Here is a 22,096-nt window from a genome sequence, read left to right on the forward strand (position 1 = left end):
TATATAGTGATTTATGACAACTGTCCCTGTATATTACTGGACGGTTTTAGATTGGCAGCGCTTGTAGCGCAGCCCCACGGATATCTCGACATACCCTTTCCGGTTGTCGGATGATGTAGATTCAAATCAAGTAACGAAGCAACGAAGAAAATATATTAGGACAATTTTCAACTTAAAATGAGTTAGCCGGTCTCTCTCTCTCTCTCTCTCTCTCTCTCTCTCTCTCTCTCTCTCTCTCTAGTCAGATATTTTTATTGTAAGATTCAAACTTTTACAAATTTTTGTCAATGATATGTGTAACTTAAGAGCTCGCCCAGGTTACGATATGCATAAAATTACAAAAAGTTATGTAATGCATTATCATTATATACACATATGTACATTAATATAATATACATGTTATAACTAATTACAATATATCACTAAAAAACACACGTACTAACCACAGTGATAAGTTTTAATACGTAAATAGTTCATCCCAAGTATCTTGGGGACATCCTCAGTACAGTAGTTTAAACAATACTAGGAATAATGTACAGTTAGGGCGCATGATAACAATGGAATCTCAATATGCGTGCAGTAATGTGTTATAGAAGTAAATTAAAACATAACTGAAAAAAAATAATAAATTAAAAAAATTAATTAATTAAAAAAAACATATATAAAGAGATTATTTTACAGAATTTTGTATGACAATTTCCCATACTTTAGGAATAGTAAGAACGTCGTTTCGGTTTAAATTTGGTCTGTGTAGTAGGGCTTCAGAACTTTCTTTATATAAGCGTTCATGTTTATATAAAGATCTATGTAAATGTTTCGACTTTTTCCAGTGAATCCCATGGTTTGGGTTTTCAACTCTGTGTTAAGAGAGACCAGATTTCTGCAGTTTGAAAAGACGAATGTGGTCTTGATGTTCCTAGATGCGTTTCTGAACAAATCTACCTGTCTGTCCAAAGTAAGACAAATTGCAGGAGCATGGGATCTCATAGACGCCAGGTAACATCAGAGGTGAAAGTTTGTCCTTAAGTGAAGGTAACAAGTTATAGATCTGGTTGGTTGGTTTTTAGGTATTAGCAAGTTTGTATTTCTTCATAATTTTTGAAAGAAGTTCGGAAATGCCTTTGACATAAGGTATGGGAATCCTACAGGCTTGTTCTTGTGTAGGCTGATGATTTTTTGAGTTGTTTTAAGATTGTATTCATTTAGTATGGCTGTATTTTTGATTATTTCCAATTCTTGGTTTAGAGATTCTTCATAGGAGCAGAATTTGTATGCTCTGGAAACTAGTGATTACTAATGCCAGATTTCTGAGGTGGATGATGAGCGGAAGAATTGTGAATGTAGCGACCTGAAAATGTAGGCTTGCAATAGACAGACGTGGCGATGGAACCGTCTTCTTTTCTTTGAATGTGTAAATCCAGAAAGGAGATACCCTGTGGAGATTCTTTTTCTAGCGTAAAGTTGATGCGAGGGTGAAGAAGGATTATTTTATCTAGACACAGGTGTAATTCATTTTCGGGATGATCCCACACTGCAAAGATGTCGTCGACATATCGTAGCCAAATTTTTGGTTTGGGTTCAAAAGTGAAAATGTTTTCTTCCAGGTATTCTAGAAACAGGTTTGCTAAGTTTGGTGATAAAGGAGACCCCCATTGCTGTTCCTTCTTCTTGCTTGTAATTTTACCTTCCCGAGTGAAATAACCGGATGTGATAAGAAATTTGAGTAATTCAACTATATCAGACGGAAATTTTTGAGTAAATAATTCTACTGTTTCTTTATGGGGAATGTTAGTGAAGAGGGAGACAATGTCGAAGCTAATTAACAAGTCAGTTTTTAACAGGTGAATGTCTATATAAAGAACGTTTATATAAAGAAAGTGCTGAAGCCCTACTACACAGACCAAATTTAAACCTCAACGACGTTCTTACTATTCCTAAAATATGGGAAATTGCCATACAAAATTGTGTAAAATAATCTCTTTATATATATGTTTTTTTTTGTTTTTTAATATTTTTTTTCAGTTATGTTTTAATTTAATTCTATAACAAGGTACTGCACGCATATTGAGATTCCATTGTAATCATGCGCCCTAACTGTACTATTCCTAGTACTGTTTGAACTACTGTACTGAGGATGTCCCAAGATACTTGGGATGAAATATTTACGTATTAAAACTTATCACTGTGGTTAGTACGTGTGTTTTTTAGTCATGAATTCACCACAGGTTTCATTGTATATATAATATAATAACATAATAAAATCACAGGAAACATGCTAATATGTACAGAGAAAGTTGCGTAGCATTAATTAGGAACAAAATAAACAAAGTAGTTAAACAGTATTTAATTTTTTTACATTTTACACCTGAAACCTATCTATTTAATACCAATATGCAAAATCTAATCATTTATAGTATTATTTGGAACAGAGCTTCCTCATTTCTGTGTGAAAATAAATATTCTTTCATTCAACTTTCGTATTTGTTTGGGTTAGTTTCATTTCTTATTGTTAAAGGCAGTGTGTTGAATATTTTTGGCGCTAAATAAGTATAAAGTTTGTGCATTGTTTCTTCATTAGCTTTTAGGAACTGTATATTTTAGGCCCTTGCTAAGGAAAACATCTTGTTTGATATTTACGTATTCGTTGTCGTATTTTATGAATAGCAGTATCCTGTAGGTTCTTAGGTAAGTGGAAGCAATTTTTCTCCAAGAAAGTTCTGTTTTTTTTTTTTAATTATTTTTTGATTTGCAAAATACGCCAAGTGGACTTTAGAACATGTAATTGACAAACCATACTATTCTTGTCTTACCGTTTTATTTAATTTGGTTGTAATTCAAATCAACCTAACCTAAACCGGTAGAAGTAAAAGTTTAGCAATTCCCCTTATATAGTGGGAAAGGTCTTTGCAAGAGCGGCAAATAAATCCACAAAAGAAAAATGAATTAACATCGACTGCCCCTCTTTTCCTCGCATACATTCGGATTTTTTCCCCTCCGAGAGACTTGGGATTTTACACTGGCCTTATAGCATTAGCCATCATTATGGGCCATAACTAATATACCAAACATTTATCATTTTTTATTACATTTATTATATTTATCATTTCCCCCTTACGATGTTGTGAATCAACTACATTCAACTTCTGTTTTGTCGCCAAGAATGATTATGCCGCACTTTAAGGGGGTAAAATTATGAGGACTGGTTCTAGGGCGCTTACGAAATGTGTATTAAATTGATTTCATTTCTCTTGACGATTCTCTTTTTAGATTTCCTCAATGAATGCGGCTGTGTGGAGAAATAGGCGTTACAGAGAAATGTTGTATTTTAGAACTTGGCGAAATTTAAAAGCTGTTTTTACTTATCCTTTGAATTACCGCTGTTAAGCCTCAGATCATCGAGGTTTGACAGCTATAAGAGCAGCAACGCAGCGGCGAGAGGTAGTCTGTTGTGTAAATAGGAGATCCGATGACCTTAACTCAATACTTCAAGATCTTATTCCTAAGGTTATTCCCAATCAGAAATGTCACGTAAACGTGAGCTCGATTCTCGACGGTTTCAGCATTTAAAATAGGCATTTGAAATGTATCACGACTAGGGCAGACGTGGACAGTTGCTAGCATTTCGACACGCAAGCAATGCACTCGGCTGATGTGCACACGGAGTTGTCATAATAAATTAATATATCATTATTCGAACTAAAATCAAAGGTTCATTTTATACTTTCTGAAACAGAATGAGTTGAATGCATTTTGCTAGATGTGTTGGAATCATGTGAAAAACTTTGCGTATGTTTACTTTGCAAATTTTCGACGCTTCAAGGCATCCTTATGATCCCAAGATTCTTCAAAAGAATTGCCCAATGAGAAACGATGACAACATAACGACGATATTTTTGAATATTTATTGACTGTATTGTACAACGTAATCGGTAAATAACTATGGTTACTCGAGCCAAATCAACCTCCATAACCATAAAAATTGAATAATGTTCATATGGCATTAAGACGATAAATAACTTCAGGAATGCAATATGGAAGTACTGAAATAAAATCATTCGACATCCTGTACTTTGGTTATTGTTATTTAGAATCATGGCCAAATTAACTAAGGCTATGAGGCACTGTATTGTGTCTCTTAATTGCATGTATTCTTCTAGCCATGCTTGTTTTGCGGGGTTAGAAACCAGATTTTCTGATAGGAAAACCCTATCACCACCGTACGAGACTGGGAAACTCACCTTTAGGTGAAATTATTATAAAGATTCTTCGCGTCCTAGGCAGGATTTGAACTCACCAGGACTTTTCAAACCGAAGAGATCGTCGATCCTATTGAACTATGGTAGCTCATCCTCTGTTTCAAAGATCCTTTAAAGCAAATATAAATTATTTATATTCATACACATATAATACATGTAGGGCTCCTATACAGCTTTACAACTTATTGGTAACGTTTCTGAACATAAAGCAAGCCAAAGGTAGCTATAAGGCCTATTCTTGTCACCAACAACTATTTTAGTTGTTGTTGTTTTTAATGTTATGTAGTTAATCTATCCTTTGCACAGGAAAGTAGGGTTGTTTCTTCTCGGAAAATCATTTTTTAACTCAGAATCTCAAACCGCGCAGATAGAACTCAAGTATTTCAGATTTGGGTTTAGGATAACAGGAGGACGGTTGTCTGCTGAACTGTCTCGCTGATTAATGCAAAATCATCGATAGCACTGCGATGAGGTTTTTGTTATCAACTCAAGGCAAAGAGGGGGCCTCCGATTTCCAAAAGTTTAGAATAAGATAACTCTACGAATTCCCTTTGAGGAATAAAAACCTTTCATTAAAAAAGCCCTTGGAAGATTTATTTTTACATAATTTATAGTTTGAGTTTCTGACGAGTGTGTCCAATTTAAGAAATATTTATCATGGTATAATAATTACAAAGCAAAGTGATGTACATTTTCCATATTTTTGTGAGTTAGAATAATTCTGTGTTAACTTCTTAAGTGTGAGTTAACTAAGCTTTCTTTTATAAGAAAACAGAAAACAAATAAATCCTTTCCTTTAGTGTTACACGGTGATCAGCATTCATTTCCGACGACTACAACCTTTTCAGAAATAATTATTTTAATTTCCGAACATTTCGATCTTCATATTAGGGTCATCATCTGGAGGACACACCCACCCACCCATCCACCCACCCACCCACACACACACACACTATATATATATATATATATATATATATATACAGAGACAAGCTGCGATATTACGTTATGCCAAATAGACAATGGTTTGATCAACGCTTATTCCAGTGTCCTGACCTCTAGTGGAAAAAAACACTACATCAAAGCTATATTCTATTTATGAGAACACCAGAGAACGATTTCATATAGATAATTTTATAACAGCAAAAGTGGTGTCTTAATTTAACATGAGAGTTGTTATATTAGAGTTAAGATTCTGGATTACCTACAGTCCTATTTATAATTAGCTCTTTTTTCACTAGAGGTCAGGCCAGTAGAATAACCGTTAATCAAATCATTGTGTCTTTGGCATACTGTGTGAAATGTAATGTAGTTTGTCTGTGTGTGTGTGTGTGTGTGTGTGTGTGTGTGTGTGTGTGTGTGTGTGTGTGTGTGTGTGTGTGTGTGTGTGTGTGTGTGTGTGTGTGTGTGTGTGTGTGTGTGTGTGTGTGTGTGTGTGTGTGTGTGTACTCCAGATGATGACCTTACATGAAGGTAGAAACGTCGGGGAATTAATATGTTAATTATCTTAAAATTAAGATAATTAAAATATCCATAATTTGTCTGAAAAGCAAACAAATAAAGTTCCTTGAATTTCATTTATAGCTAAAACAAATATGGAGTTATTTTAGTAATCTGAAGAAAAAACGGCGTTTTTTCTTCAATTATGACCTTACAAATCAGAGTGAGTTTAGTTTTCATTCTACATATAAAAACACCTTTTTTATTTTTATGGGTGTTAATTTGAGTTCGTCAGAATTATCTAAAAACGTTGTTCTATTTAAAAAAAAATCAATAGTTCTCAAATTAACTTATGACTTTTGAATTTCCAGTGCTTTCAAGACGTAGTTATTAAAGCACCTTTTGTATTCAAGTTTTAGATAAAATTCTTGCTGCATCTAATAGTAAAAAAAAATGAAAATATTTCAATTAGTTTATCTGCTAATACAAGATTTTTTTTCATATCCGAAACAAAGGCAGTTCCGTTTCTTCCACGCCTTTGAAAACGAACCAAACGGTAAAAGAACTACAGGTGTAGTTTTAGAATATTGCAAACCACGATCTCATAATCATAAGTGCAAGCGCTTATATTAATGTTTGCTTAAGGCTTTTACTTAAAAAAAACTCTTAAAAAATGCCAACTTCAGTTCTAAGGTACTACATAAAGGAATTTCATCTCCGATTTAATGAAAGTGCTCCCAACTTTCTTCATAACAACACCCTCAAACATGCCCCCTCCTTCTCTTCTGAAATTCTTCGATCTCTATTCTCGTGCAGTGCACGGAAATTAAAGTTCTCCAGTTAAATGAAGACCTGAGAAGCGAAGAAAAATAGACATCGGTACACAAACTGTGACTTCTACAACAAAGTTTCTCTTATCGATCAAATGTTTGAGTGAAATGATGGGAAGGCTGTACTACGATATAACCTATTGGATCAATATTTAATATTATTGTGAATTTCGGGACGGATATTGCTTTCGTAAATGGATCGGATTTGGCGGAGAACGGTAAAAAAAAAAGAAATATTGGTCGAAGGAAAATTTCCTAAATCTTTTAGTTCTTCCGACCGCAAGCAGTACGTGAGAAGAGATGGAAGGCGTTTTAGAAATGAAATTGTAAATGAGACGCTATTGTATTCCGGGATAGTGAACGCCCCCTATGAGTTCCGTTTATGGAGATTTTTATGATATCATTCCGAAAACACTCCTCATATTAAAGATCTTGGGTTACTTCTTATGGCCTCGAAGGCGAGTGGAAAAATTTCCACAAAACCTTCGCTTTCGAAGCTTTCAAAGTGCTTATTGGTAACCTGAATCCGAAATCTCTTATTAACTTCGCATCCAAGTTGGTATAAGCGTCTGATCCGATCGTCTTTTTTTCCCTAATATAACAGCTCAGATTTTTTTTTTAATCCATCCGAGGAAGTTGACAGTACTTTAATATCCTGTCGTCTTTGAGTCGGTTAACTAGGGTTGGTGTATTTGTTAAAGGCGACGCCATAAGGCGTTCAAATACTTGGGCGTAAGGTCGTTTCCAGACGATGGTTGATAACTAATTTTCGCGCTTAAAGTAATACAAATTAACGTTATTCTGACTGCCGGGTGTTTATAAATGCCAATCTAAATGGGAAAAAAATTATATTTTCCTTAGCTGGGAACGCCGAGCCAACCAAAATTCTGATTTTGTTTGCAGAATTTCAAAGCAAGCATGACTTGTAATCATCAGTTTAGAACCACGTTAGAACTTAACAGTCCCGAATCGTGTTGTTTCTCACTTATCGGTAATCATACATATTTTAGTTATTTTATCCGTTTTAGGGGTTAATAATGATTAAAAAATGAAAATTTTTTGTACAAAAATTGGGAATCTTAAGAAGAGTAGGTGATGATTTTTTTTTTTGGTAATTGCAGCTAATGTTCTCTAGCTGCCAGGGTTAAGTGATATAGAATGACATCGTAATAGTAACAAGCATAAAACAGAGACTTTTAGCAGTCGGAGATAAAGATATTCTTTTTTTCATTTTGTATGATGATTCAACGGCTGTGCGCCCCTTTTACGGGGAGGTACGGCACCATCTAACCCCCCCCCCCTATTTTTATCCGGGATCGGGACGGCATAGCTGACGAATCAGGCTTCAGGGACCGTTTTAAGTATTCCTGACAACAATCCGTGTGTGCGTGTGCACACGGATTGTTGTCAGGAATCGGTTTACCTGTTCTGGGGGACGAAAAACCCGAGTTTCCGGGTGAAAAAACCCCTACCTCCTTATGAGACCGGCAACCTCACCTTTCGTCGAAAATGACCAGATAAAGGTTCCTCACGTCACGGACGGGAATCGAACGCAGGTCTTTCCTACCAAATGGCTTCGTCTATACCTGCGGAGGTTCAAAATGCTCTTTGTAAGAGAAGATTAAAAGTATAAAATAAACAAGGTGCCAGTTTGTCTCCTATATAGCCAAGAAATGTTCAATAAACGTAGTGGACCATTCCACCATGTAAGTGAATTATATAAAGCCTACGCTGACGCCATTTTGAACCAAATGTCCTTGGACAAAATTTAATCAACATTTAAAAAATGACTTAAAACAGCAAGTTTAATTTAATTATTGAGTAAAGTACTAACATTACGGTTAGTAAATTATTAGAAATTATTATACGATTTTATTCTGAGATTAAGAGGAAGGTTATTGTTGAATGAATTTATATGGAATAAGAGAGAAATTATCCAAAACACCAAACTAGCAATAACGAAACAGTGTTCAAACCAGTTTTAGCCTATGAATCTCACTGCTGGGTTAGAAATAAAACACTTGATCAAAATCTGGAGACTTCTAATATGAGAGTTCTAAGAAAGATTAGGGAAAATGAACAGAAAGAATCAATTGCAGAATTATATTAAAAATGAAGATATTATAAAGGTATTTGACATTATTACATTCAAGAATGTGTAAGCAGAGCTAATCTAAGGTCGTATAGCCACTTAAATCAAATGGGCGAGGAAAGATTAGCAAAACAGGTGTTTGATGGTAGGGAAGAGAAGACCCAGAGGAAGAGCAAGGTGGAGGTGGATTGATTCAGTCAGTTAGAAGAACGAAATGTTAGATATGATAATATTGGAGTGCTCACAAGTAATACATTGATTTGGAGGAAAATTGTTGACAGGAGATTAATAATAATATAAACATGATCATGTAACACTCTCATAGTTCCTGATATTTATAATCCTTGAGTACACAAAAATCTTCACTTTCATTTTTAAAGATAATGCGTGAATTTTTCAAACATTTTTCGATATATTTGATAAAAAGTATATGTGCGTGTTTTTGAATTCTTGTGCAGGAGTTTAGAGTAAATAAATTAAGATTGTTATATCTACAAATAATTTCGAATCCTTAATTTTGATGGCAGCAGTTAATTATTCAAGTTAAAAAAAAGAAAAAGGAAACGAAAAACGCGCTGAGATTACTTAGCTTTAATAAACGAAAATCGTGACTCAAAAGTATTCTTGTTTATGATATCGTGTTAATTTTAATTCCTTAATTTAAGTTAAGGAACTCATTGTCACGTTGCATAAAAGTCAAATTTTAGAGTTTTGAATGTTGAGCGTGTTCAGTATGCAATATAAAATTAAAACTATTTTTAATATCGTCAAATGCATCGAAAACTAAAACGGATTTGAAAATAGATCGAATAATACAAAGGATGAATTATCGAAATTTCATCGAGTCAGTTTTGCTCTCAAAGAACTGTAGATAAGTCAGCTATGGCCGGGAAGTATCATTTTTGTTAAAAAATAATTCTTTGTTCATCTGCTCCGCAACTTTCTTTTCCAAATCTCACTTCGTTAAATTCGTGTGTACTTTTCATCCGATAAGCGGGACAGATTCACTGCTGGCTAACCTCGCTAATAATCCGTGCCTCGTGTTCATCCTCAGTCTATAGATTAGCGAACTCTTATTATTTGGTCGAAAAACTTTTGACCGCTTTCCACTATTTAATCCGTGTTTGAAAAGCGCAATTTCATATCTCTATGGTCATTTTCCTGTTGACTTGACTAATCTGCTAGCGCAGAAAAAGAGTAGTTAGTAAGTCTAAATCGAACCAAATAATCTTCTAGTCAAGATTTCAAGGTTACTCTCACTTTTATTTTAATTTTCTTTCTGTATTCTTGAGAACGACTGCGTGTACTCTTCATTCATTGTCGAAATTTTTTGGGAAAAAACATCTGACAACATAAGATTTGTTGTTCCCACAAGTTATTCAACGCTAAAAGGCAACAACTGATACTGAATCTGTCTGCGTTCCACATGGGGACTGTGGAGTGTCAGAGAACTGAGCAGTGCATGCAACAATAATGATTTCATATACAAGGATAAAATTCAATTAAAGAATTTGCAGAATTATACATAAATATTGTTACTATTGCTTTAAATAATTCACATAACTTAAATTAACAACAATTATCTGATAATTATTTTAAATTAATCAACATAGCATAACTGCAGTGCGTCACAATTTACTGCCTATCTAATCGCGTGAAAGAACCACGCGTTTTCCTCTTTTGCCTCATTGATGACGTAATAAATTATTTATTTATTTGTTTGTTGAATTACACGAAACAATTTAATGTTTCTTTTAAAAATATGCATTTGATTTGTTTAAGAATATCTTTTTGATATTTGTGATTTATGCAACAACTATTCTTATTCTCCATATTTTTGCTATAATTTATAGCAGAGACTAGAGACAGGAAACAAAGAAATATTTCATCTGAATAATTTACTTTTTTTACCTATGTATTATGAGAAGATGCAGTCAAGTCTAAATAATACCAGGAAACAAGCTGCTGCATTCATTTGAAGTGCTTATATGTGGCTTTATGTCAGACTGCTAGCGAGGTCATTAAAATGGTTACCGGTGTTTTACAATTGTCACATGAAAGGGGGGGGAGGGTACGAATGCGTACAATAACGTTGATCTAGCTGTTTTATATTCCAACAACAATTGGCCGTTTCTCTTTCCAAGAAAGATCAGGCGTGGTTGACAGGCTTTCTCCTTTAACCTGTACTAATGTTTGTTTTATCCCAGTCTGTCAAATTACTGTGACAAAGAACCAAGCCAGAGCTCTGTAATGGGACGTTCAGAGGAAGTGATAAATAGGGATGGATTAGTTCCTGCAAATGCTGGCCGTTAACAAAGGGACGGTAATGTCCTGGTATTTCTTGTCTACATGGGCGGAAAAACGAATAAAGGCACCTGTCTGTAATGTACGCAATACTTCACTGTGATTGTGTGTGTGTGTGTGTGTGTGTGTGTGTGTGTAAATAATATGCTTTGTATTGCGACTCTAGGCAACAGTGCTCTTCTAGCAGTAATTTGTCTTAGTGCAGCTGATGTATCTCCTTTTTCTTTCAATGAGTTCAACCGCCATGTAATTGCTATCAGTAATAACTTTATTCCTGTGTGTGTGTGTGTGTGTGTGTGTGTGCGCGCGCGCTTCCCACCCTTGTTTTCTTTTCTTTTCTCATTCCGGTACCATTAAATAGAATAAACAGACATTGTGTATCATTTAAATGTGTAAGATAGGAAACCGTTCTTCTCTGTTTGTTATGTAAAGATATCGTGGCCAATCAATTAAGAAAACATTTTTGCTTTACATTTCCTAACTACTTGTCCTTTCTGGCTGCATTAAGTGGAATTTCATTGGCGAATCCTTTGCGTTTCATGAGATTATGCACATATCATTATAGCCATCAGTGTTAATACCGTCGTTCTGAAATTTGCGTAATCCTTTAATACTTTAGTCAATACTGCATTGCAGATCGGTAGTTTTACCATTATTATTTCTGGATATATTAAGAAAAGGTCAGCCGTCTGCATCCATCTTTTCATCAAAGTCGTCTGTTGAAGCCATGGACATTAAGAAACTATTTAATGTAGATTACACAAGCCAAACTCAACTGCTCTGTTAAGGTACACATAATACTCGCAAGGAATAACGTTCGTCAATGCTTTCAACTTGTAGACAAGAAAGGTTGAACAACCTCAACAGAACTCCAGTTAGGCTAGAAAAATAACAACTATGACACACTGAATTTATTGTAGAGCCAGAGATTCGTAGGATTATTCTCCATGAAACTGTAAATAAGTATAATTATTGACAAAGAAAAACCTGGATTTTTTAGAGAGACAGGAGGAGTGTTTATTTTGACTAGAATTACAAATGAATCCACTAAGACAATGAGGATAACGTATTATATTTGTTAATAGAGTGGTGTTCTCCGTCTGATTTACCTCTTTTTGTAAGATGGAAAAACCCAAAACTTTCTGGAAGGAAACTCTCTAAAGACAGCAATTGCAAGTTCACACGGTTTTTTCTTCGGCTGGACAAGACCTTGGTTCGAATCCCGAAGAGGATGCAAGGAGATTCGTTATAAGAATTTTTCAAATGAAGGTTAGTTGGCTAGTCTCGCATGAAGGTAACAGATGCCCTATTTTGAGGAGGCGAGAGAGGGGGGTTTAGATAGCCTTTTATATGTCAATCGCAACCGATTCTCTACTTGATTTAAATATATGATCTATATTTAACTTCATTTTTTATTCCTCATTTTATGACCATCTTGGAAATATGACATTGATTTCAACTAGATTTTTCCCTTTTTTGATTATAGTATTGTACGAGCTAATCAAGTATGCATATATACGGTTTTCCAGACATTATAGAACAGTTTTATTATTATTATTTGTTTTGGCTTCCTAACTTTTGTACACATTAAGTTTCATGACTGGTAAGTACTCTTTAGATTAGGGTATTATGGTAGTGACCTTGATTCAACATTACTAAATGTCTCAGCAGCTTTCGTGTAATTCAGAATATTAGGCACAAAAGTTTAGTAAATATAGGTCTTTACACTATTCGTATTCATGCAGATTTACAGTAGTTAGAACTACTCTAAATATACAATATCGTACCAGTATTTTCAATTATTCTAAGAGTTAATTCTTCTCTGCATCTACAGTAATTCCTCACAAAACTGACGATTTGCATAATACGGTACTGCAAATTATATAGTCATATAACCAACGCATAATAGGAAGCAGTACTTCATTTTGAAAGAGTCCATCATCACCTGATACAGCATCTCGCACAACAGGCATAATTTTTTCCGAAGTATTTTTTCATCTTCAAAGAAGAGTACTCAAAATGATAATAATCTAATCATGATGTGCACATAATTGGAATACATTTTGGAATATGCTTCCAAAATGTCCCTATTTCGTTCTTATTGAATTTATGGAAGCAATTGTAACCTGAATTAAGGCTGAAGTCTTCTAGCAAAACTAAGTGTGCATTTAAAAAATATCTGAAATCAAAGAAAAGTTCAAAATCTTGTCAATGTTTCTTATGTGTTCCGTAATTCTTTTTATTATGAAACTTCAGACCTTTTCTAAATTTACAACTGAATATCTTCATATTAACTCATCAATGGACTTATCTTGCATTATGACTCGCTTTGATTCAAATAGTTATTTGGTAGAAAAATTGACAATAAGCGAATGCAATCTTATTGAAATGAGCTTCTGTTTTAGTATTCTGACCATTTATTAACTGGATAACTACAATAAGAGGACTACACTGACACACGTAAAATGAATTGGACCCTGTTGGTATAATAAAAATACATTCGCATCCACCTTAACCAGAATAAAGAAAATAAATAAAAGAATAAAACCAGGCCAATCTTAAAATCGTGAAATTTGGAGGAGTTTACAGCCCTACTGACAGGCAAAAGATTAACAATCCAAGAATGATGAAAGCCACGAAAAACCTTAGCAAGCAAGTGTGCGTGCATGTTATACTTGCTCGACGGATATGTATTTCCACTATCGTCCTTTCCTATCGAAATGTAAATTAAGAACATGGGAAATAGCGCTGTTGGCTTGGTGCCCATCAGTTGCTTGTATCAAAGTAAAGGAAGAAACCACAAAGATCCTATTAACTCCAGACGTTGGTAAATTCGTTCTTTTTTTTCGAAAAAAAAATATTTTATTCAAGGAACGAAATTTTACAGGAGAAAGTGACTATTCTACACTTTCCTTTTTTAAAGAGATCTTCGTGGAGAAATTTATTTCCCCAGGGAAGAAGTGGCCATTATAATACCCGAATTAACGTAGGTTGCACGTGTTCTAAGAATGTGCGTTTAAGTCTGGCAGAGCAATTTAGAGTCAGTTTTCCTTTCTTTGTTTATGTTAAATGCTTTGTTGTTTATACACGAAAAATGTGTTTCTTCACGGTGTTCCGGATTTGCTGGAATTATTCGGAAAAGTTAAGGTTATGAGGCTAAGGTAATGTGTCTGTTAATTGGGTTTTATCTTTAAGTAGTTCATGTGGTTTGCAGTGCGGAAAAAATCTACAGGAGTAACTTTTCCTAGAAACCTAGATGGAAATCGAACTCGATTCTCTTCAGTCGAAAGTCAAATGCTGTTTCGCCATTGTGAGTTCGCTGTATTTCGCATTAAAATATTTTGTCCGGCACTTCTTCAAGATTAGTTGCAATGTAAAAGATATCTATCTAGCCCTGCATTTATTCGAGAATAAAATGTGTTATTATTTTATTTCTCGACGTCAATGTATACTTAGAGTTGTCTCTCCCCTTCCTGCGTCTTCCTTTGTCTTCATTTCACTCTAATTAGTGGTGTCGAAGTTCATTAATATTTATTCTAACCAACAAAACTTTTGTTTATGACTTGTGACACAATTTAACTTGAAGTCAGATTTACAATTCTCAAGACATCAATGTGAAGAAAAAGGAAAAACGAAGTGTACCTTTAAATAAACCAACACTTCATTGTGTGTTGATTTTCTTTTGTGTTTGGAACAATCCACATTCCTCCAATTTAGCCTTAGTTGTACTTTATCTAAACAACACTAAGGAATTCAAGGAAGATAAATATATTTTAAATATTACCACCTGCACGCATATTTATGCAGTAGGAAGTTGTACATTGAGTTATAGAGTAAAATATCAATGACAAGAAATTATATCGTTGTTTTAATCTTTAACCCAAGCTCATGCAAATCACGGTTTGCACGTGAAGTATCTTCATGACAAGCCTACTTCCATATAGAGGCTGTTGCCTTCACATTATATGCCTCCTAATGCAAACCACCCTTCTTTCAGTATATACTGAAATATGAAATATGAAATATATGCATTATGGAAGAGGTATATGACTTCTGCACTGATTTAATGTTGTTACTGTTTTGGGCCTGGCTTCCACCAGTAAGCCCTCGTAAAGGTCTTTTAACTATGCAAACTGTGGTTTCTATGCGCTTGGGTAAAGGATTACAACAAGATAAATTTTCTTGTCTATTATAATTTACAATATTTATGCAGCGTTTTATATAAGGAGGTATGTTCGGCATTTGAAATTTATGGGAGAATTTTCTTCATTTATGGTGCGTTAGCTTTTGGTTCCTTGGTGGACAACGTTGCTATCGTATTCATGTTATGAGTGCAATCTAAACGTTTCTTGAATTTATTTATAAACAATCTTACTCGTCAACAGACTCTTCAATGATGCCCTTCAAAGCAGTTTCTCCATTATTAATGAATCCCCTTCACTAGTCCTTCCATATCTGAAAACAGTGATGAAACTACGCCCGAGGGGGCCCTTCATTCTGAATCACCTGCCATTCACTGTGAATCTTTACGACGTTATTAAACAAGACCCCCTTTTCATCCAATGTTTATTTCAGAAGTAAAACAAAACACCACAACGAAAACTTTGAGGATGTCAAAACCTGCGGGGAGATAGGATAGTGAGCGTAGGGGTATTGCGCTAAGAAGAAATCTCTGCCAGGATCTTCCCATAGCTGCAAGATGTTTATTCAGAATAACAAATCAACAATAGCTTTTTTTTAATTTAAATGAATGAAACTTCCGTTACCAGTACAACGTGGTTTTCCATTTGGGCTGTTCACGTACAATCAGAAGTATTCCGCATTGGTTTCCTTTCCAATCCATAAATTTTTCTGCCTCTCAAAATTCTGGTTAAAAAGTACAAGCAGCGTGATAAACGAAATACCAAAGATTTTTTTTTTTTTTGGCTAGATGAGTGAAGCAAAAATGCTTTTCATATTCCCCGTTATCTGTAAAGAAAATGTATGGATAGCGCTATTAAAGCTGTGATCATGGCAGGAGGATAACAGCAACAGCCGAGCATCAGTTAAAACTTCATTGGCTACAGCATTGCTATCCATTACCCTCCCTGGGTGCCCATTTTAGTCGCCTCGTACCACATGCATGGGCTACAGCGAGGCTAGTGTTATCGCTGCCACCACACTGGGTGAAACACCAAAGAAATCAATTAAGCAACATCATATTGTCCATTATATAAATAAGAAAATGATGTTTAATATTATCATTCTCTTGTCTTTTGACCAGACAATTCTAAAGTGAATTTGATTTTGTTATGAACCGAGTTGATTTTATTTAGGAACACATGTAAGCTTTTTATTTTATCTTTCCAAATGATAAAAACATCATCTACGTATCTCCACCAGACTGATGGTTTTGGAACAATGTTGGTTAGAAGAAGTTCCACTTCGTCCTATAGTTGATGACAGATCCTCCCCTACATATTTACTAGCCAAACACCTTGACAACCTACTAAAAGGAAAAATCAGACAATCAGAGTCTTATTTAAGGAACTCTCAACACTTTGTTGAGAAACGCAAGAACGTCAAGCTATCAAAAACTGACATCAGCATAGGGCGAAGTATAACTTCTTCTTTATGCACTTTGGGTGCACCATAAAGGCAAAGTGTTATAGGATGTGAAGATTTTAGTTTTCTTTTTAACTCTTCAGGCCAACAATTTTAGACAAATGTAGACAATTTTCAATCATCACCAAGTTCATAATCGTCAAAGGACATATTCAGTCTAAAGAAGCAAAAAGGATCTACCAAAAAACTTCATTTGCCCTACTTAGGGAAAGGATCGAGCACATCAGGTACGAATTAAACGTTATTGATCTTAAATGCCGGAATATTTTTGATGATATTTCCAACAGTTTAGACTACTCAACGTGGAACATTATAGACCACATGATACAAAATAGTTACGAAAAAACTTTTCAGTCTAGCAAAGTTACTAAAATAAAAACATTTGAAGAACTTTATAAGAAAAAATACAATTCTAATTGTCTCCCAGACGATAAAGTGATTTTTAACATGTCAGATTGCTGCCTTTCTAAACAAGAATCCGTTATTTTAAAGAAAGGTTTCAACTTTTCAATTGCTCCTAGCCACATAGCAAAAATGGACTTCATTTGTGGTATAGAAAAAGGTCTTTATCCTCTCCCGGAGGCTATAGCTAATGTTATTAGATTCCAAAGCACAATCATCCTTGCCACAGCAAAACCACCCAAACTAAATACCACTCCTTATGATAGAAAGGCTATTCGGAACTTACAAAGGAACAAAGATATAATAATTACTAAAGCGGACGAAGGGAACTGCACAGTCATCTTGAACTCCAGAGATTATATTAGTAAGATCAGCAATTTACTTTCGGACCGTTCCACATACAAAATACTTAACAAAGATCCAACCATGACTAACCATAACGAGACAAACCTTCTGATTCGTAATATGAATAGTTGGCCTGAAGAGTTAAAAAGAAAACTAAAATCTTCACATCCAATAAACCTCGCCTTTATGGTGCACCCAAAGTGCATAAAGAAGAAGTTCCACTTCGTCCTATAGTTGATGGCAGATCTTCTCCCACATATTTACTAGCCAAACACCTTGCCAACCTACTAAAAGGAAAAATCAGACAATCGGAGTCTTATTTAAGGAACTCTCAACACTTTGTTGAGAAACTCAAGAACGTTAAACTATCAAAAACAGACATAATGGGCAGTCTGGATGTGGTCTCCTTATTCACGAACGTTCCAGTTGAGGAGGTCATAGACATTACGAAAGATCTCTTTCCTAGGGATATCACACAACTTTTCCAACACTGCCTGAATTCTAATTTCTTTAAAGTCAACAACATCGTTTATCAACAATTGGAAGGTCTAGCCATGGGCAGTCCCCTGTCACCACCATGTGCGGACTTGTTAATGGAGAAATTAGAAAAGGAAATTCTAACCAACATTGTTCCAAAACCATCAGTCTGGTGGAGATACGTAGATGATGTTTTTATCATTCGGAAAGATAACATAGAAAGCTTACATGTGTTCCTAAATTAAATCAACTCGGTTCATAACAAAATCAAATTCACTTTAGAATTGGAAAACAATCAACAACTTCCTTTTTTAAGAAAATGGTGTATTAGTATATTAATAAAATACTCAAGAAAATAATCATCGGTTCGGTCTTCTAAATCATAAAGTAAATCAAACTTAATAATATATTATATTATTTTAACCTTTTTTGTTTACGAGAAAATCAAAATTTTCCGGCGAGGTCTTCAGTATTGGCGACTTATATAACAGATGCTATTAACATTGCTGATGCAATCTGATGTGAAGTCAACTATCTCTACTAATAGCAAACTCGAATGGTCCTGCAATGGTCAAGGACATCTAGTAACCATTCGCTCTACTACTCACATCAATGCTAGTAACCGTGTGGTTCTTTTGCATTCAATACTAGAAACGTTTTTAATTCGCTTGTCATAAAAAATGGCAGTAATGGTAATGAGAGTTTTATAAATACAAACCTATTTTATCTTCCTTTGCTCTACTATCTGCATAAATGACATGGTCTTGTGTGTTGGATGGCTAATCGGATAGCAGCTAACTTCGCAGATAACAGCCTGCAAATTTGGCCTCAGTGCACTCCAACCAACAGGACGTTATTTTCTCCCGTTGGTTGAAGTTCTATACTGTCAACATTAATAAGTTACAGGTTGCTAATAATAATAAAGATATATTGTTTGCTAACTTCATAATTCTCAGTTTTACTGTCATCTATGTTTCTGAAATGCTTATCTGAGACACATAATTAAAATATATGAACTATTTAGTTTATTATTGATTAAATAAAGGAATTACTAATATTTAAGGATGGGCTGAATCCTACAACGGGTTTGGGACAAGCCGTGTATATACCAAACTAGTTTTCCTATGATCACATCAATGGAATGATGTTAATTAGATATTATGAATTTTTTTAAAGCTTTCTAATTAATGCGAGTTTACAAACATCATTAATTAGGAAGCTTTTAATTTAAAACTTTTCTTTTAAACAATTCACTTTTTGCATTGTGAATATGATCCACTAAACCTTTATAATCATGTGGTCATTACTTCGTGTTTCTTTATCGGACTGCTTTCAGTGCGTCTTTCTGTTGGTAACTTCTCTGATCATATTGACATGGTCATATTGACACTATTTTAATTACCAGACAAGCATATCAACCTACGCATTTTGATGCTTCTATAACGCAGCCGAAAGAATACAACTTTGGTCCTCATCCCATCAAAAGTTTCGAAGATTGTTGCACAGGTGAATCTGAAAACTAGGAAGTCTGAGGTAGATTTTTTAATCTATTGAATCAGGCAAACTTCTAGATGAAAACAATCCCACTCCACTCCAAAAAACTCCACTCCACTCGTGACCTTAGATGCTTGTGTGTATACAGTAAAATACAATACATACTAAGTCCTGTTTTTGAAAACAGACAAAGGAAGTTTCTTTTCTCCTTCCCCCATTTTTTGGGGGGGGAGATTTAAAAGAGGTACGAATTTACGAGTTAAACTGGCTGAAAATCAGCTGTATTTATAGATTAATAAGTGAGCATTCCTTCCAGAAGAAATGTCGGTAGCAAGTGTTTGAGAAGTAATTTTCATTAGCTACCGCTTAAGTCGTGACGGTGTGTGTGTGTAGTGTCTACCTAGCGACACGTCAAGTACATGGCTGCTTACTTAATATGTCACACCCGACACATTTCCTCCCGTCTGTGGGCTGGTGTTAAACAAATTTACTCAGCGTTGCCGTAGCCTGACTTCAGCTGTCTTAACGTTTTATGAGCAACCCGCTCGTAATCGTATTCGGCAGAAGTTAAACACGTGCTTCTGACACGTGATGAATGGCGCTGCTTAATTTAATGACAGTGAAAGGTCGAGGGCGCCACTAGGCTGACAGGTAATCCAGTTTTCGGTAACGTTTACACCGTTTTGTAACCTTTTAACTCATTCGTGCTGAACCCTGGCTGAGAAACAAAGTTAGCAGGAACTTCGGTTGTCATCATGAGCAGCCGATGTCGGCCTGGTATCCGGTTAAAAAGTCCTTTAGCCTAGCTCGTGACAACTTCGCTTCGGAAGCGTATGCGAACATCATCAGAGCTGACACTTATCCTGATGAGATGTGGACATTTACAGGAAGATTAGCAATTCCTTAACATACGACTTAACAGCAATGCTAAATACTTACAGAATGCTTACTTCGATTAGTTTTTCTTGATATCTCGTGAGGATATCCTGAACACAATATCGCTGTCAGTACGTGGCCGAGAGGCTTCTCTCTGACAACTGCTAGTTTAAAGCAGTTTTTAAACCGTTCTTTAAACTTAACTGAGAATTCAAATTTTTATTTTCAAAATACTGAAAATCATTGTTTACTTTTTGAATAATATTTTATCCTTTATGGATAATTAAATATGATATTTATGCTATTAATCCTAACCATGAAAAGGTTGTTAACATACAATGTATTAGTAGTGTGGTTGAGGCTTCCGCTAAGCGTGATCGGTGGTTTCACACCGTACGATGACCTCATCAATACAATCACAATACGTTCAGAGAAAATATACGTAAAAGATACTTTTTAAATTCAATAAAATATTTAAAATTTTAGAATAATAAAACAGAATGGAATATGATTTGTTTTCTTTACTGAAAATGCTACTGGTCACTTCTCTTTTCGAGAAATGGTTGCCAAAAATTTAGCATTTCACAATTCATTATATCCAGTTAATTACTCTGTTCATTGTACTGCTAATAAGCAGTATTCCGTTCAGAAGTTTTACACCGCACAATTTTGGACAAAACATCACTTAGGAGGAATTTTTTAATTAATTTGTATCAAAACAAAATGCTCATTACAGTTTATCTTCAGCGATAAAATTACTTTCTCACTTGACCAGCTGTAATGCCAGCTATATACGAATGTGATACGGTAATGCTTTCGCCTCGGAATTATCTTATGCGTGCACTTGCGTCTCAGCATCGCCTCAAGACAAGAATAAAACGATGGATTTATTATTGAAAGTAGGTTTATTCTTCCGGTGTAAATAAGTGATAAACTGTAATTCACCATGTAAGAGAGTTGGTCCAGAACGAAACAGCATGATCAACCTAAACAAAGAGAGAGAGAGAGAATATGAGATCGCTTAAGCTATTCAGCAAAACAATGTAGAGAGAAAAGTGTTTGCGGCAATATAAAATTAAGTCGTCCATCATAATTTCATCTCGTTGGTACCCAGGCCTGCATCCTCTTCCTCCTCCTTGATGAGTAAGAAAAAACATTTGTATCAAATCCCTTTTCACGTGCCTAGTAACAACCCACGAGGATTTTGTACGATACGTGACCCCGCTTGCAAAGGGAAGCTTACCTGTCTTTCACATCTTCGAAACGCAATGCTTGCAGAAATCCAGCCCGTTAAAGTGGAAAGTTCTGCTCTTGTGGTCACAAGTACGCACGTGATTCACTCGAAAGGAAGGGGCAGGGGGGTGGACAAGGGCCAAAAGGAAAACAGAACATCCACATGCGCAGCTTAATGCACTGTGCGATTAAACCAGAGCTTTGATTGGACGCTTTGTTTTCATTGTGATTTACTTTCTTTGTAAATTAAAGCCCTTAGAAATTTATTAATTATATTTTACGTTAATTTTATAAATTTAAATTAAATTATATAGAGCATATACTATTTTCTTAAACATCTTTTTGCATTTTTATAAGATAACTTAGTATACCTTAAACACCATAAATTTTTCGCTTAGATAGCTATTAAATAATGACCAAGGATGAGATAGCAGTAAAGTTTATTTATCCGGTAAGTTGGAGGATTGGTGCAAAATAAGTTTTAGTTTATTAGGGTTATTTAGTGTTATAATGCACAATTCTACTTATTATATTATAGCATTATACCTTAATGTAAAGCAATTGAACTATTTTGGGCAGAAGTGCTATCGAATCAATTGTATTTTTTAGCCTCTTGCTCTGTTTATTATTCAACCAATTGAATTTCATTGTAATGCATAATTTTAACATAGAAATTCTGGTTATTCCTTTTAACGACTTTTCAAATGAAGGTGAGTTAGCTGTCTCATCCTGAGGTGATAGGG

At 34.9% G+C, this 22,096-nt stretch overlaps 1 long non-coding RNA gene across 3 annotated transcripts in view; it reads right to left on the reverse strand.

Moving 5' to 3' along the window:
* The window catches only part of LOC150108653 (uncharacterized), a 305,460-nt gene that overhangs the window by 120,146 nt on the left and 163,218 nt on the right, over nucleotides 1–22,096 (reverse strand). The gene's annotated exons all lie outside the window — the stretch shown is intronic.

The sequence above is a fragment of the Typopeltis vanoorti genome, chromosome 3, assembly GCF_054136105.1.
Source record: "Typopeltis vanoorti isolate ZY-2024b chromosome 3, IOZ_Tvanoo_1.0, whole genome shotgun sequence".
NCBI classification, from domain to species: domain Eukaryota; kingdom Metazoa; phylum Arthropoda; class Arachnida; order Uropygi; family Thelyphonidae; genus Typopeltis; species Typopeltis vanoorti.